Genomic DNA, 17,562 nt, shown 5'->3' with positions numbered 1-17,562 from the left:
CGGGACAGGAGGCAGTAAAATAACTTGCACATAAATGAGGGAAAAGAACAAAGAAAGAACACTAACAATATTTGAAAAAACAAATTATATCACTAAGAAAAAGCAGCATAAAATGAAACAGAACATTATGGCCCATCCTTGTGGTGTCTTTGAAGTTCAAACTTAATTTGTTCTCTCTGTGTGTGTGTGTGTGTGTGTGTGTGTGTGTGTGTGTGTGTGTGTGTTTGTGTGTGTGAATACAATAAACACTTTTATAACATATAAGTCTTAGCTCTTTGGGATTTGGATTTTGACTAAATGCCAGTGACTTCTATTACTCAGAAAGGACAAAGAAGGTGGCAAACATCTCTCTGTCTAGGGTCTTAGTAAAACTTTGAAAAACGTTTAATTTCACAAATTGCCTTTTCATCTCAAAATGGGATTGTAACTCATGTTGGAAAGTTTCATTAGCATCTGCTTCACTGAATAGTCAATGAGAGTCCTTCTAAGTGGGGCCTTTGCAAAAGACTAAGGTGCTGTCAGACATGAAATAAAAGCTTCTTTGCCCAATGCACCTTTCTGATTTTTGAAACCATAGACTGTAAGCTTCTGGCTTTATAGGTGAGAAAACAAAAGCCCATTGAGATTAAATATTTTCTCCAAGGACATGTACTGAATTACACAAATAATACTGAAAAAGAGAAAACAGAAGAGATATTCATTTGGTGCTACTCTGGTGCTATTTCATACATTCCATTTGATGCTACCTCTTAAGTATCTCTTCTCCTTCAGGTGTTATGTAACATTATCTTCATGAAAATCTGCTGCTGTATTAATTTCCTCATTTTATAGATGTGAAAATTAAGGATTAATGAGGCGAAATAACTCACTCAAGTTCATACAATGAGGAAGCAGCTGCACCAAGGTTTCCAACTGATCTTTTGTCAGCAAATATTATGCTCTTATATCCTATACTGAAATGACACTTACAATTCTATATAATATATCCTCTAACAAAAAAGTGATCTTTCTCATTAAACTATCTACTTCAGTGCTACAAAAAAACTACTTGCCCATTTTTCAAGTAAAGAAAAATAATTTTCTTTCATCAAAGATCTTTAAAACTCCTTCCATAGGAAAAAATACATAATTATCTCTCTATTTTTGAGAGTTTGGTGGACAGATTTTTCAGCATTTTCAAGACTGTAATAACCCCCATCTTTTTAAATGCTTTTACAAAATACATCATGCTTGACAGCAGTTATCTCAGAAGCAATGATGAGACAGGAGGGTGGGAGATGGGTAATCAGAGGCTGTGACAGAGGTAACTGCCTACAAAGAAGGAGGGCTTCCTGCTGAGATTAGAGATAAATTAATCCGAGTCCCCACATGCTTGAGTGTTAGAAGCAAATGTAAGTCTGAGTATCTAATGAAATGATTCTGGAGTGGAAGCCAAGTTGCAAGCCATGATTCACCTGTGCTTTTAGAGGCCTTGATTTTATACAGAACTAAAACGTAAGAGATGACCAATTGATCAATAAATGAAAAACCAGAGCCTTTGATCATTGGAAGGAATGAAAATAATAAATTCTGGAAACTATTCCATATTTAATTTTTTACATCCTATTTAATCAGCGACATACCTGTAGGTCCATAGTCCCTCAGCTTGTGTCTTCCTGTCCTTCAGCAAGCCTCCAATCATAGAATGGATCACATCAATGCATTCTGAGGCAGCACAACTAACTAGAATAGGGTGACTGTGCCTCCGTGTTTGATCAAGTTCAGCTCATGTCTGAATGCTCTTTATCTACCAAGGGCCTGAGTAAATCACAGAAACAGTCTCTGTTGGAATGTTAGGTAAATTCAACCTGATTGCACAAGTGAGTGGGGTTTTTGAGAAAGATCATAACTGCGTATTAAAAACACAGATCATTTACTATTTGGAGTCTAAAGACATGAATGAAATAAAAGCAAAAATAATTATTAATTGAATCAAGAAAACTCTTATTTACACTGAGATCATAGCAAAGGCTGAAGTGATCCTTTAGGGGAGCTTTGCTTAGTGGTCTCACTGTCCCAGCTCTACAGACAGCAACTGGGAGCTTGAAAAAAGGAGGAACTTATATGACCTTGTTGTGTTCCAAATTAGTCTAAACACTGCTGTTATTTAGAAGTTACTAACCAGAGTTAAGTTGATTTTTCTAAAAACCTGCATGTATATTTCACATAAATTCTATCACTCATAGAAGAAACATGAATCGAAGAAAGTTTGTCTCAAAAGCATTTTGTGTTTATTTGTTCTTTTATAATATTATTTTATCATTATTATTATTTTGCCCAACTTCCTCTCCTGATAAATTCATCCTTTTAGGTGATGATGTGTTGTATATCAAATACAGATCATCCAAAAGTAAGATTTATAGATGTTGCTTAGTTATTTAAAGTTACAAGCATTCACTGACTACATTCAGAAGAAAGTCAAAGATCTGATTTTGAAATATGGCAATATGTTCATCAGGGAAGAGAAGAGGAATACTCCAAAATCATGTACTACCTAACCATTTTTTTAACAATGTTTGAAGAGCCTATAATATAACTGTATTAGTTTCCTACAGCTGCCGTAACGAATCACCACAAGCTTAGTGGCTTGAAACAACACGAATTTGTGATATTATAGTACTGGAGATCAAAGTCTGAAGTTAGTTTCACTGGGCTAAAGTCAAGATGTCTTTAGGGCAGCCTTCCTTTTGGATGCTCTAGGGAGGAATTGGTTTCCCGGCCTTTTCCAATTTCTAGAAGCTGCCCACACTACTTGAGTCTTCTCCCTGTACCACTCCCACCTCTGCTTCTGTCTTCATATCTCCTCTGATTCTCTCATTCCGACACTCCTCCTTCCCTCTTAGAAAGACCCCGTTTTCACCTGGTATACTTCAGGAAAATCTTTGCATCTCAAGATCCTCTAACTTAATCACATTTTCAAAGTCCCCCCCCCCTTTTTTTTTGCTATATCTGTAACATATTCACAGGTTTTGGGGATCAGGGTGTGGACATCTTTGGGAGGTCATTATTCTGCCTTCCACAATTACTAGCATCAATGCAGGCAATTAATTGAATATAAGAGAATAAGACACGACTTTTGCCCACAAATAGTTGTCAATATGGATTCTTTTGTGTAAAGTGCTTCTCCTGATGTTTGTATTGATTCATTACATATTAAACCATTCTGATTCTTGAATGTATTTCAGTAAACTTGCCTGTGGTAGACTGTTTGCAAAGTAGCTACAATTATTCCTCTCCTTATATCTGTTTACCTTTGCAAATGTGAATTTGTAATTCCACCCACTGAGAGGTGAAGTATATTTTGGCACATTATTAATTTGGCTTGTTTTGTTACTATTTTGACTAACAGAATATGGAGAAATAATGTGTAAGTCCTGAACAGAGACCTCCAGAGGCCTCAGGAAGTTCCATTGTCTTTCTTGAAACTCCTATGACCTGAGCATAAATCTGGGCAACCTTCTGGAGGAGGAAAGATCACATGGGGACCGAACTGAGTTGTCCCATCTCTGTAGCCCTCCTAGAGTAGCCAGATGTCTGCTGACTTGGTAGCTGACATTGATGTATAAGTGAGACCATAAAACACTAGATAAACTTCCCAGCTCACCAGAGACTTCAATCATAAATGCTTACTGTTGAAAGCTGCTAATTTGGGGGTAGTTTGTTACACAGCAAATGCTAACAGATACATTGCCTTATATAATAACAATTTATTTCTTAGTGTTGCAAGTGGATGTGCCATTCTCTCCAAGATTTATAATCTTAGATTCTTGTGAGTTCTTAAAAACTCTTTTAAAATCATGTTCCACACCGTTTATTTGGGATAATGCATGTGTGAATTTATATCTTTGAATTATAGTCTGCCTCATGAGCATAAAAATCTTCAGTTTAAAAGTTCATTCTGAGTTGCTTTTATATGGTGTTTTAGAAATGATAACAATAGGTTGTGTCTCTTTGGAAATTGTAAAATGTCAGCAGGCAAAATTATTTTAAGAATTTCTCATTAATTTTCTATTGCAATTATATTAGGATAAATTGTTTTAACAAAAGCACTAGAATACAATGAGTAATTTTTAGGGGTTGAAATCATCTCTCTCTTATGAGCTTGCATACTTATAGAAAATAATATTGAGTCTTGTAGTTTCTTTTTCCCATTAACAAATGCATTTCCAAACTATCTGTAAATGGACACTTTTTAATAAATAAAGATATATTTCTCCTATGTTCACTAAAAGTGCTTTAAACAAATATATGTGTGTGCATCTGTAAATATACATTTATAAAAGATTCTATGCCTTTAAGAATTCTACAAACTCTAGATCTAAGCTCAATAATTTTACGAAATTTTTCTTAACAGTTGTCTATTGCTGAAGCAATTGTGTTTGCTTCTAATGCAACATTAAAATGCAGTTCCATGTTTATTATTGTTGAGATGATTTGCTAATTGCAAGAACTTTTCTTATCTGAAATTATTTTCTGTCCTTGCTTTCAATATAAATATTGAATACCTTTCCTCACATCACCAGTATCTCAATAGAGAGTCTCCATAAATATGTGTTGTTGTTATAAAGTAGCTAGAACATTTTTGGTTATTCTATGCAAATAAATATTATATCATTACTTTATAATAATAGCATAAAGTATTACTATGCGAAAGAAGAAAATAATCTATAGAAACAAAGGGTTAAGTTGTATATAATTACTAAGCTTTGACATGTAATATATAATTTTAAATCAAGTTGAACTAGGCCTCTTTTCACACATAACAAAATGATTCACTGGAAGAAAGCAAGTTAATTCCCAATTAGCTTATTTTTCTTTTCCTTTTTTTCTCCTTGTTCTAGAAGTCATATGGAATTTACAGAGAGAGTTTTGCAAACATTCACTTATATAACTGATTCTAAAAGTTATGTGAGTCTCTGTAGATAAAAAATTTCTAAATGCACAATTGATGCTTCATACACTTAGAGAAATACCCTACTGTGACATAGTACCTTAGAATACCTAGAACACTGTGTATTAAATATGTTAACCAAATCTCACTTTTGCAAATCAAATGGTGGTTTCACATAACTGACTTCTTTCCATAATTATTTTTATAGACACTAAATCCAGAATCATATACCAATACTAGTAATCTCACATTTTGACCAGAAACCCTTATTAATGCTTCATTTTCTTACTGTTGTATTTAAGCAGCTATACCTGCTCCAGATGAGGATATTACATGGTTTATAAGGATGACTTTTTCTACTTTTGGCTATTTCTTGGGTAAATGTCCAAAATTGTTACACTAAAGTCAACAGAGACTCTTTCCTGTGGCTTTAGTTTTCTTAATTCACTAGCATAAAAATTAATGACATTTTAGATACCTATATTAAGTATATACCCCAATCCCTAGACATCCAACTAAAAGATACAAAGCCATAAACAAAAAAGGATTTCATCAGTAGAATCAAAAGGAAGGAAACAAAGTTCTCAAATTGGAGATTTGCAAGTGGTTGTATTTTTTCAGGAATCCTCTAGTTTCAACATAACATCACCAACGTAACTCCATAGTCCTTATTCTTATTAAACCAATTTGGGTTATTTGATGTACAAGAATGGTCTCTACTATGTATGTCCCAATAGAAAAACTGGGAGCAAGTATTAGCAAAATAATTTATTTTGGAAATTTTTCTATTTCTGTGAACCTTTTATGAAGGCTAATTACCCAATAAAAAGAGTAGGACGGTACCTTCCTGATAACTGTCACAAGTTTAAAAAAATGAATAAAGCATGGAGTTTGCTTCCCAATGGAAAAACTGAGATCATTTATTAATTCTTTATGAAATTCAACTGTAATCTTTTATGGAAAGGTCCCAATGAGTATAATAAATTCAAGCAATTCCAGTTTAAACAGTAGGTACTTATAGTTGACAAAAGAAGTATAAATGTGGTCTTCATTAATAATGTTGCTAATCTTACTTCCTGCATTTGAGTAAATGTCTCCTTTAGTTAACAGACATATTTTATATGTGACATTATAATACACCGTCATCACTGAGGCTTAATCATCATCTACCATGAAATATTCCAGACTCTATGCCCACTAGTTTAAATACATTATTGACAATTCTCACAAGATGTCTGGGAAGTAGCAGAGTAAGACATTCATATTCACAAGGGTAAGCATCACGCAGCTAGAGAGGTAAATGGCAGGTTTTAGGATTAAAATATAGGTCACTGTGGTTCCAGAGCCTTCACTTGTTTCCTTTCACAATCATTCCTGATAAATCTTCACTGAGCTCTAGCTAAATGCAGCACCGTTTTTTAGATGTTTGTGGTAAGAAATTGTCCTTGCCTGTGAGGAACTTACCACCTAGTTGTGGAAGCAAGGCACATACATAAAGAAGCATCAATATAAAAGGGTCTATCAGAGCTATTTTTGTGGGAGTGAAAGGAGGTCAAGTCCCCACTGAAACAGACCGTAGAGGAAGTCAATAACAGAGGATGCCACATTTCACACTGTATTACATGGTTGCTTCAGGACATCTGTCTAGAATAATGGTGAAGGGGAAAAATTACATGCTTAGAAATAAATGGCGGGCTAGCCAAACTGGCTAGCTTGTCAACTGTAAATGTGGACTCTCAATCAATGGTTCCTTACCTTCTGGCCATACTCAGCTTGTCCAGCTTGTCTGCTTCCACTCCTAGGAGCCTCAAACACACTCCTCAGCTCATCGAGGGCGATGGAGAAGCGTTCAAACCTGCGCCGACCACTTACGGACTCCTTCAGCACTTCCGGCCTGCCATATTCCCTAGAGTTGTCACTCTTCTCCTCAGGACACTTCTCTTCAGGCTCTAAGCTCAACATCCCTTCTCCAACACTGTGGGGCAGACTTGGGGGATCTGGAGGTACAGGTGCTGACACTATATCTCCTTCAGGTTCAAGCAATTTGTTTTCTTGAGGCTGGAAGAGCCTGGAATGACTGCCCCCAGGACTATGCTCCCTTTTCTGGTAATCGCTGGATTCCCATTTCTGCCGCAGGAGGTTCAGGGAGCCTTTCTGCACTGGGAACATGGATGATTCCAGGTTGTCCTGCAATATCAAAAGTCCTTTCATCAGAGATATGCCTGTGAGTCATTTTTAAAACACCATGTTTAAGAGTGGGAGCTCTTGGGATTTGTATTTCAGTGTAGAAATCCACCTTAGCTATATAATTTCTGGCTCTTGACCTGACCCTACAAAAAGCTATGTCAGCTAACCACAAATTAGATTGTGGAGAGGGCTTATTTGTAAAGCCATGGACATTTGAATATAAAGAGACAAACACTAGAAAAATATGATTTTTCTCGAACAACTTAACAAGTCCAACAGGAAAGAAAAGGGTTTGTTTTTTGACTATAATCATTCAAGATTTCCTTTGAAATTACTGGTTTCTGCAAATATATTACTTCAAAAGTAACAGACTAATAGCTAAAACTTAAGTTTTTGCTAAGAAAAACCCATTGACAATAACTTTATATGAATATTTCATTTTAATCCCAACATTCTCACAATGAGTTAGTTGCTACTATGAACACTATTTTCCAGATAAGGAAATTGAGAAGTAATTTGCCCAGGATTCTGCATGACAGAGTCTGGATTTGGAATGCATCTTTGTGACTCTGGAAACTTCCCTCTCAACCACTGGAGTGTAATGTCTCTTTTGTACCTTAAGCATCCAGTTCATGTCTTATTGTGAAACTAATTAAAATTTAACTTTGTTTTAGAGTTTTATGGTAACTAGAAAAAAACCAAATGGCAAAATAAACTTACCAGAAATATATATACACACACACACAAATCAAAAGCATCAAGAGCTACATGCTAGCATGGATTTTTGTCATAGAAATAGCTACTTTTTATTCTAACCCAGAGATTCTACACTTCGAACTTAAGGCTTCAAAAAATAAATTGTGCTCTTGAGAGATGATGCACTTTCCTGGAAAAGTATTAGCACAGTGGGTATGGTAAACAATCTCACTTAGATTAAATGTAAGTATCTCAAAAGGTCATCTATTAAAATGGCTCCAGACTTCTTTGACTGTCAACCATATTATAAAAAACATTTTGTTTATTGGGACTCAGCAAACATGTGACATTAATAAATATATATATGTAAGAAACAAAATGTTTTCATTAAATAATACTTTCCCTTACTATGTGAAATGTCTAGTGATATTTTCTGCTCTGATATCCTTCACTTAAAACAAATTTTACTATACACTAAATTGATTTAATGGTCTACTAATGGCTCATAGACTGCTGGCTAACTCTATACTTACAGCAGGAATTCAATTCCAGGATGGGTTTAACTAACTGTGCAACCTTGCAAAAGCTTCATTGGTAAAATGGATTTATATACAACCTGGCTTTATTTTTGAGGAATACACTAGATAGTGCATAAAACTTCTAGTGTCAATTAGACCCCCTCAATAGTCATTTTAATCACTCAGTTATTTATGATAAACAGGAGCCTCCTAGGTAGGAAAGCTTTTGAGAAAAGGATAATTTAAACTACAAATCCATTAACAGACTGGAAAATTTGGCTTTAATATATTGGTAATTAATAAGTTTGGATTAGTTGCATTATAGAAAGTCTCAATAAAACAGTAGCACCCAACAAGACCTCAATATTTGGGAAACTGATCAGCATATGTTAAGAAGCTAATCAACATATGCTGGAAATGTCTGTGTCTCATGTGTAAATGGACTTCAGAAGAGACCTTATTAACAAGGGAATGGCTGAAATATTGTCACAGCTGGTAATAGTGACCTCATGAGGTTATTTATTGAAAGAATTGTTTCTGAGCCAACCTTACATAGTTAGGAATGGAAAGCGGGGAGGAAAAAAAATTGGCAAATGGAAGAGGAAACCATCTTTTCTCATATGGAAAGGGAGATCCTAATTTTCAAAACTGATGTGGAAATTCTGGCTCTAGATAAAGATGAAATAGATACACTTTTCTCTATTCTTCCTTCTAAATATAGCTAAAAATACTTTTAATAATATATAAAACAAACATAAGAGGACTTTGAAAGAGAGAAGGCAGACAGCCTAGGGACTGTGGCACTTAAGGAACAAGATGATGGTGAATTCCCTGGGTTTTCTTTTAGCCTGAAATATCTAGAATTTGTTGTTGGAAAAGCCAGTAACCCAAAGACTCCACTGGGAACAAAGAAAATTGGGGTTCCCATGATCCCCCTACTCAGGTTTGATGATTTGCTAGAACGGCTCACGGAACTTAGGAAGGTATATTATTTACATTTACCTGTTTATTATAAAGGATACAACTCATGGACAGCCAAATGCAAGAGACACATAGGGCAAGTACGGGGAAGGGGACATCTGTGCCCTCTCCAGATGTGCCACCCTCCCAGCACATTGATGTATTCACCAACCCAAAAGCTCTCCAAATCCCATCATTTAAAAAGTTTTTATAAAGGTTTCATCACATAGACATGATTGATTAACTCATTGACCACTGGCAATTAACTCAATCTCCACCTCCTCTCTTCTCCTTAGAGGTCAGGGGGTGGGGCTAAAAGTTCCTACCTTCGAATCATGCTTTGGTGTTTCTTGCCACCGACCCCACTGTTAAGCTATGTAGGGCCCCCAGCCAGAAGTCACCTCATTAGCATACAAAAAATAATCATCACTCCAGAGAGTCCAAGTTTTAAGAGCTGTATGCCAAGAACTAGGGACAAAGATTAAATATATATTTATCACAAACACCATGAAAAATTCGAACTTTGCCCCTTACTACCCCTACCCCTCCCCATCTCACCACAATCATGGTATCAGAGAAGACTGAGTGGGCAGCCAGAATTTTCATACACACTTATAAGACCTTTCCCTAAAATCATCAGTGGAGGCCAAGTAAGGATTATGTACTTCTGTATCTCTTAGTGGTAATGAGACATTTCCCCCCTTCCCTGCTTGCATCAGAGGACACTGAGTTGGCAGCTAGAACTTGTACCATCATCCACTGTTGGTGAGGCCTCTCTTCCAGCAGTGGTATCAGTGGAGGCCACATGGAGAGCAGTAAAGCAGGGGGAGCTCTCCCTTCTCAGCCAGCCAGGGTGAAAACCAGTTAAACTTTACTTCCACCTAACAGTAGTGGATCAACCCTCTCTAGCAAGCAAAAGTATGCTAATTGGGGAAATTAGACTTCTATTCCCACTTGGCAATAATGAGGCAACTCCTCTCTTCATCTTTGGAAACAGATTTAAGTAAGATCCAAAGTTCATAACATAATTGCCCAAATGTCCAGGATATAACTGAAAATCACCGGTCATACCAAGAACCAGAAAAATGTAACTTAAAGGAGAAAAACAATTAACAGACACCAATATTGAGATGACTCAGACATTTGGAATTATCTGACAAGACTTCTAAAATAGTCATTACAAAATTGATAAATAGACAATTGCAAACTGTTTGAAAAAGTGTTTAAATGGAAAAGGCTTAGCAAATAAAAGATTTTTTAAAAAGACCCAAATGGAAATTTTAGAATTGAGATACAAATAACAAACCAAAACCAAAAACAAAAACCCCAAAAAACAAACAAAAAAAACCTCTCACTGGTAGTCTCAGCAGAATGGAAAGAGCAAAAGAAAAAGATCAATGAACTTGAAGATAGAATAATAGAAACTGCCCGATGTAAACAATACAAAAGAAATACAGTGGGGAAAAAAAAAAAGAACAGAACATCAAGGACCAGTAAGACCATAAAAAAAGTCTAGCATTCATATTATTTGAATTCCAGAAGAAGAGGAGATGGTATTGATGGTGATGCTGAAAAACATTAAAAGAAATCATGCCTGAAAATTTTTCAAATTTAGCAAAAGACATGGAACTATAGTTAAAAAAAAAAAAAAAAAGCTGAGCTAATCCCCAAAACACATCAAAATCAAATTTCAGAAATCAAAACAAAAAATAAATCTTGAAGGCAGTGAGAAAAAAATGACACCTTACCTATAGTGAAAAACAATTTGAATGACAATGGATATTTCATTAGAAACCATAACAGCCAGGAGGAAGAGGCACAACATTTTAATTGCTAAAAGAAAATAACTGCCAACTCTAAATTTTATTTCTACCAAAGTTAATTGTCAGGAATGAAGGAAAAATGACAACATTATCAGGCGAAAACAAAAAACAAAACAAAACAAAATTAAGAGAATTCATTACCACCAAACTTACCCTAAAAGAATAGTGAAGGGAGTTTTTGAAATAAGAAGGAAATTATAAAAGAAGGAATTCTGGAACATCAGAAATGAACAACAACAACAACAACAACAACAACAACAAAAAACAACAGAGAAAATCATGGATAAACACATTATACTTTCTTCTCATTCTAAATTATGTTGATGGTTGATGCAATAAATATAACATTGATGTGATAATCAGGATGTGTAGAGATTTGAGACAATTATAAATAAGGGATGGTAAAGGAATAAAGGAAGTAAAGTTTCTACACTTCACTCAAACTGACAGAATGTTGATGCCAATAAACTGTGATAAGTTATATATGTATAATGTGATATCTAGAGGGAGCACTTAAAAATCCATCACATATGAATATGTTAAAAAGAACTACAGATAAATCGAAGTAGATTTTAAGAAGTATTCAAATAACTCACAGAAGGCATGAAAAAGTAAAGAGAGAAAGAAAAGACAAATGGAACAAAATTAAACAAACTAAAATAGCAGGCCCAATAATATCAACTATTACATAAAATGTAAATGGTCTAAAAAGACTAATTAAAAGACAGATTGCAGAGTAGATAAAAATCATTATCCAACTACATATGAAACGACATTATGCTGAGAGAAAAAAACCCAATCTCAAAAAGATCACATACTGTATGGTTGCATTTACATAACATTCTTGAAAGGGCAAAATTATAGATTATGCAGTACAGATTAGTGGTTGCCAGTGGTTATGAATGTGGGGGTCAGCTGGGTTTGACTATAAAGGGAGATCTGTGTAGGGGTAGAAAAATTCTATATCTTGATTACTATGGTTATAGAGAATTAACAACTACAATGAAAGTCAACAATCTACACGTGAAAAAATAGCATGAAAATATATATACAGATCGTGCCAATGTCAATTTCCTGGTTTTAAGTATGTTCCAAAGTAATATAAGACGTAACTACTGGAGGAAACTGGGTAAAGGGTACCTGAGGTCACTATGTACTGTGCTTGCAACTTCCTGCAAATCACTCCTCCAGGTTTCGTGACACTTGGAGAAGTGGGTGAGAAACGTAGAAGTACCAGCATTCACCCTGTGCAGTGACAGAGGGTGGAAAGGCACTCTGCTACACAGGCCACCATTATGAATGGTAAGCGACCTGCCTGTGTCAATTTACTGCCTCTCACCTCTAAGTAAACCCTTCAATATATGCTCCGTGATAAATGACTAAATCCCTTTAAGCATTTCTCCTTTAAAGTGAGCGCAATGTTTAGCTTTCTCAGTAGAGGGCGCTAGAGAGACACGACTGAGAAAGGGCTTCCTGCAATTTCCTGCATGGATGGGGTGTCAGGAGTTACGAATCTGAGAACACCCAGGAGCCAGTCACAGGCATGGAATGCCACCCGTCAAGATCTTATAGCCCTGACCTGGGGATAATCTGGGGATAATCTTCCACTCTCAACATGGAAACAAATCCCATAGCTGTCCATGGCCTGGAGGGTCATCCAGGGAACAGTTATTGATTCTATAAGCCCTTGAGCAGTCTACATGCAGCCCTCCTGAGGCCCAGGAGATGAACTCAGACCTGCTGCTTCCTCTGCCAGCCCCTGCAAAGCCTGTGTGCTGTGAAGGCCTCTTGCCCAGATAGGCACCCTGATCCCCACTGTAGGGCCTTGCCTCCAGTTTCTGATCACCTGTTCAGGCTGGAGGGTGGCCTGTTGCATCTAGAAACTCCAGAGTAGGCCCAGCCTGACTAAACCTGCAAGCTTCTCTGTCCCCCCAGGGACCGAACCACACCTTCTTTAAGGGGATCTAAACCCATTGTGAGTTTGTCCTTCCTTCGTTACCCTCCCTCAGCCCTAGAGGACCATATAATGTTTCCCTATATATTATGGTTACACTTTTATTGTAGTTGTTAATTCTTTAAATGAAACTTCTGTAACCTGTTGTGTGGTTTCTATTTCCTGATTCCACACTGACGTAATACTCTTGTTGAATAAGAGATGCTTACTAACTAATTCCAACTTAGAGAGGAGGGTGAGAAACATAGAAGTACCAGCATTCACCTTGTGCAGAGTGTGGTAAGGTAGGTCATGAGGCCACATGTTTTCAGTATTGTCAAGATGATGCATGCCACTGTTCCTTATATTACCAACTGTGCTGGGGTCTGATGTGTGGTTGGGAACAACTCTTCCTCCCTTACTCCCTGGTCAGGGAATGACCACCGACATAACAGAGGGCAACACTTCCATTTCCCTTAAGCTGTCCCACTGAACTCTAGTCTTCCACGATGTTTCCCAAGAAACATTACAGCAACAATTATCTAGACAAATAAGTTTAAGAAACTTAATGTTCATCCCATTCTGAGAGAACTACGATGTGCACTTCCAAATTAAAGGCTGTTGAAAAATCTTTGAGATAAAAAGAAGGTGAAGTAATTCAGGGTTGTTCTAAACTTATTTAACGAGAGGATCTTTTATCATAAATTGCCCATAACATCCTGAAGTATTGTCTCTCATCAAAGCCATTTTGAAAAATTTTGATGGAAGGCAAAAAATCACTAATTATAAAAGGTAGTTCTCAAATTCCTCCTTAGTATATACATAGTAGTAGAAATTAATTATTCATCTCACTTAGTTATGACGTTGACAAGTTTTTAAAAAGTATTTGTGTTAATAATTATTATATTTAACGAATGACTTTCTTGTATTTTTATTTTATTAAAAAACAGTGGCATCTGTCAAAGACTACGTGATAAACTACAATATTTATGTATAAAATGAGAAGACTGACCAGCATTGAGGAAACTGTATAATAAACTAGAATCTGGGTATGTATGAACTGAAGATGTTTATATTTTATAATAACAAAAATCATTGAATTAAAATGTAGTTAAAATTAAATAAATTTTAATTTTAAAAACTGAGTTGAAATGAAGTTCCCAAGGGGCTATTAGGTGATCCCCCTGTGACTATGCTACAAAGGCTGCCAATTGGTTACAGCATCCTCTTCTTTCACATTCAGTGAGACGAACTTTGATTCACATAGGATTTACCTGTGTTCACGCATCCAGAGGCTTTTTGGTGGGTGTGGTGGAACTTGCCTACCACCTATCTAGCCACCCAGATGAGCAACGCTCAAGGACAACTTGAGTTTAGGAATTTTGGACTTTGGTTTCCTCTGTCAAGTGAATGGCATCCCTAAGTTAGGCATAACTATGTCAAGACATTGAGACTAAGGTTTTAACGAGGCAGACTGAGGTAGGGTAAAAATTAAAAAATATCCTTTGAGCAGAATTAACTGCTGACCTGAAAAGAAGCATTAGGGCATAATACATCTAATACTGGCATTTCCACAGAAATGCATGCTGTCTTACTCTGTCATATATGACACATAAAATGTTTTGGTCTAACCTCAGTAAATGGATTCTGCATTTTTCCTTGTTTAGGGGATGGCTTTGGTGACTTAATGGATTTTCAACCAAGAGTCCCTCATCCCTTCTCTCTAGGACTTACTCACTGTGTCCTTTCAGTCTCATGTATTCCTTATTTTCTCTACTCCCAAAAGATCTTTGCGAACACTATTCCTTCTGCCTCTGTACTCTTCCCTCTTATGTTCTGGTACCTCCTAATTATGCTTCTGGTCTCAACTTAGGCATGACTCCCTTAGAGAAACATTCCTAACTTATCAAACAGGTTATGGCTCACTATTTAATAAGCATCAAGGTGATTTTAAGGAAGGTGCTCTGAAATCCATACTTAAGACACACTAATGAAGAGAGTAATTGTTTGCATGGACTGACAGATAAAATTTGCCAAGATTTAGTATACAGTACAAATGAACTAACATTCACATTAGGATTGCAGTCTTTAGTTCTTGCTGTTAGGTGATCTACTATCTCATATAAAAGAGTATCAGGTGTGTAGAGGGAGAATTTTTAAGCAAGGAGAGGAAAGCCTTCTCCAAAACTAAGATGTCAATGCATTAAAAACTGGATTCTTACAAGAGTGTTCTTATACCTTATAATCTCTGTATTTGTATTTATTTCCTGCTTCTATTATTGTAACATTGAGCTTATTTCTATTTATAATAATATATCAGGTGGCTCATTTCATAGAACAACAATCATTTTGCCTGTCAAGTGCACCAGTCTGCCCAAAGAAAAATTAAATCTTTGAGGAACTCTTGGTGAGAAGAAAAATACCAAATGCCTCCCCATTCCACTGAAATTCCCTGAAGTCAAATTTTAAACAAGCTTTCTAAATAGTCTCATGTGGTTGATTTACTAAGTCTCCTTGTAAATCATAACTCTTGTTTCCTATATTTAAAAACATGTTTTGGTATAATTTTCTTCAAAGAGTGTTTAAAGCAATGTTATTTATGAACTTGAAATGCATTTCCAGATCTAAGAGGTATATGATTATTACAAAATGACAGCAAGTGAAAAATTTTAAACGGCCTGATACGTGGCAAAGATGACGAAAGTGCTGATAACTTTGACCTATATTTCCAAAGAGGAAAATTTATCCTAAAGTAAAAATTTAATAGAACTCTCTTTATATGCAAATATCCCTTGCAGCACTTTTACAGTCATTAAAAAATAAAAAAACCCTGAAGTTCAAAGCATGAGGCACATTTTAATAAATTATAGTCTAGGTACACAATGAAATTATGTAGCCATCTGAACTAATAAATATGAAGGCAGCATCGAAATATTGAAATAAATTTACAGAATAACATTAGGCAAATAAATACATGAAAGTGAATGTATTTCATTATTTCAAAATACATGCATATGTTCAAGAACTGAAAGTATTTTAAAAAGTGAAAATAATTGTGTTAGTGTATTGAGATTTGAGGAAATTGGCTTTCCCCCACTTAAAGAAAAAAAAGAGCACTGTCTTCAGCAGTAGTTTAAACTGTCTAATTCTTTCTATGGAAGAAAAAAAATGCCTTTTGAAACAATTACAGATTTTTCTCAAATATTAAAAAAAAATTCCCCCCCTTACTCTAATATTTATAGCATCAAATTCCAATATTCTCAGTTTTCACTAAGCAGAGAATAGCCATTGAAGGTAATTTAAACCCAAGAGTCAGTTTACTGCAGTCATCTCTGTTTTAAATTACAGCACTACCAAACCCTCCTCAGAATCAGCATATGATCCCTCCTTTTTCCTTCTGGGGTTTTGTATATGTATTTGTATTGCTTCTATGAAATGATGCCTGAGCCTGACTGCAAGTGATGTCATTTTCATTACTCTAAAATCATGGCAGTCTATGACAAGAAACCAGCCAAAGGTTATTTTAGGAAAGCATACAAAGTCAGCTTCAGGAACTTAAGAAGCCTCTTCAGCATATTTCCTGTGGGGACCTGGATGGAAAGCCTTTTGTCAGATGAAGGAAGGTGGAGTTCTTCAGAGGGTTATTCAACCCTATTTCACTCTATACAATTATTTAATGTCTATTTTGAAGTTCTGAAAACACAGCATGCTGCAGAGGGTCTACACTGCATGAAAAATCTATTTCATACAATAATTTCAGTCATAAATCAGTTTGCTTTTCTGGTAAATATCTATTTCCATCCTATCATTTCTACTGGTTTCTACATCTTCTCTCTTCCCAACACCCACTGTCCTCTAAAACATTGCATTTCAGAGATCAGAGTATCCCCTGAAGCCCTAAGATATGACTATAATATAAAAATATTTTTTCAGATATATTTCAGCAATTTTCAGACCAAAGAAAATTAGGAAACTTTTTGTTAATCAATATTGACGGCTCTACCAATTTAAGAATAAAAAATACATCACAGTGGAAAAAAACGTATTGTGCGATAGAACTTTTCTTAGCCTAAAAGGAGAAAATATTTGCAATATAATGCTAGCCTCCTTTAAAACGGTACCTAATGATCCCATAAGATGACAAGAACTTAAGAGGACTGTGAGGCATAGCAGCATCAGCAAACCGCAGTTTTAAACTGCAAAACAAAAGGTTTCCAAGAACCTGCCAAATTTCTGTTGTCACTGAGCCAGATTCTCTGCCAAGGAAATCCTCAGTCTTGTAACTGTAGAAACAAGTTAAGGTTAGGGAAATATGTTAAACTAGCACCTTCCAAAAAGAGTAAGAATCCCAAGTATCAGTTTTATAACACTAATAATAGTGTAATTTATTTTTCTCTTTTGGTTATATTTTTATTACCAAGCATTCAGTATTTGTGTTGTGATTAAGAAATATTCTCAGACAATACTCATTTTTTTTCAGAGAAAAAAATCCTGAAGGCAAGAACTAAAAATGTC

This window comes from Camelus dromedarius, chromosome 4 (assembly GCF_036321535.1).
Source record: "Camelus dromedarius isolate mCamDro1 chromosome 4, mCamDro1.pat, whole genome shotgun sequence".
Classification (NCBI taxonomy): Eukaryota; Metazoa; Chordata; class Mammalia; order Artiodactyla; family Camelidae; genus Camelus; species Camelus dromedarius.
This window is presented reverse-complemented; position numbering follows the sequence as displayed.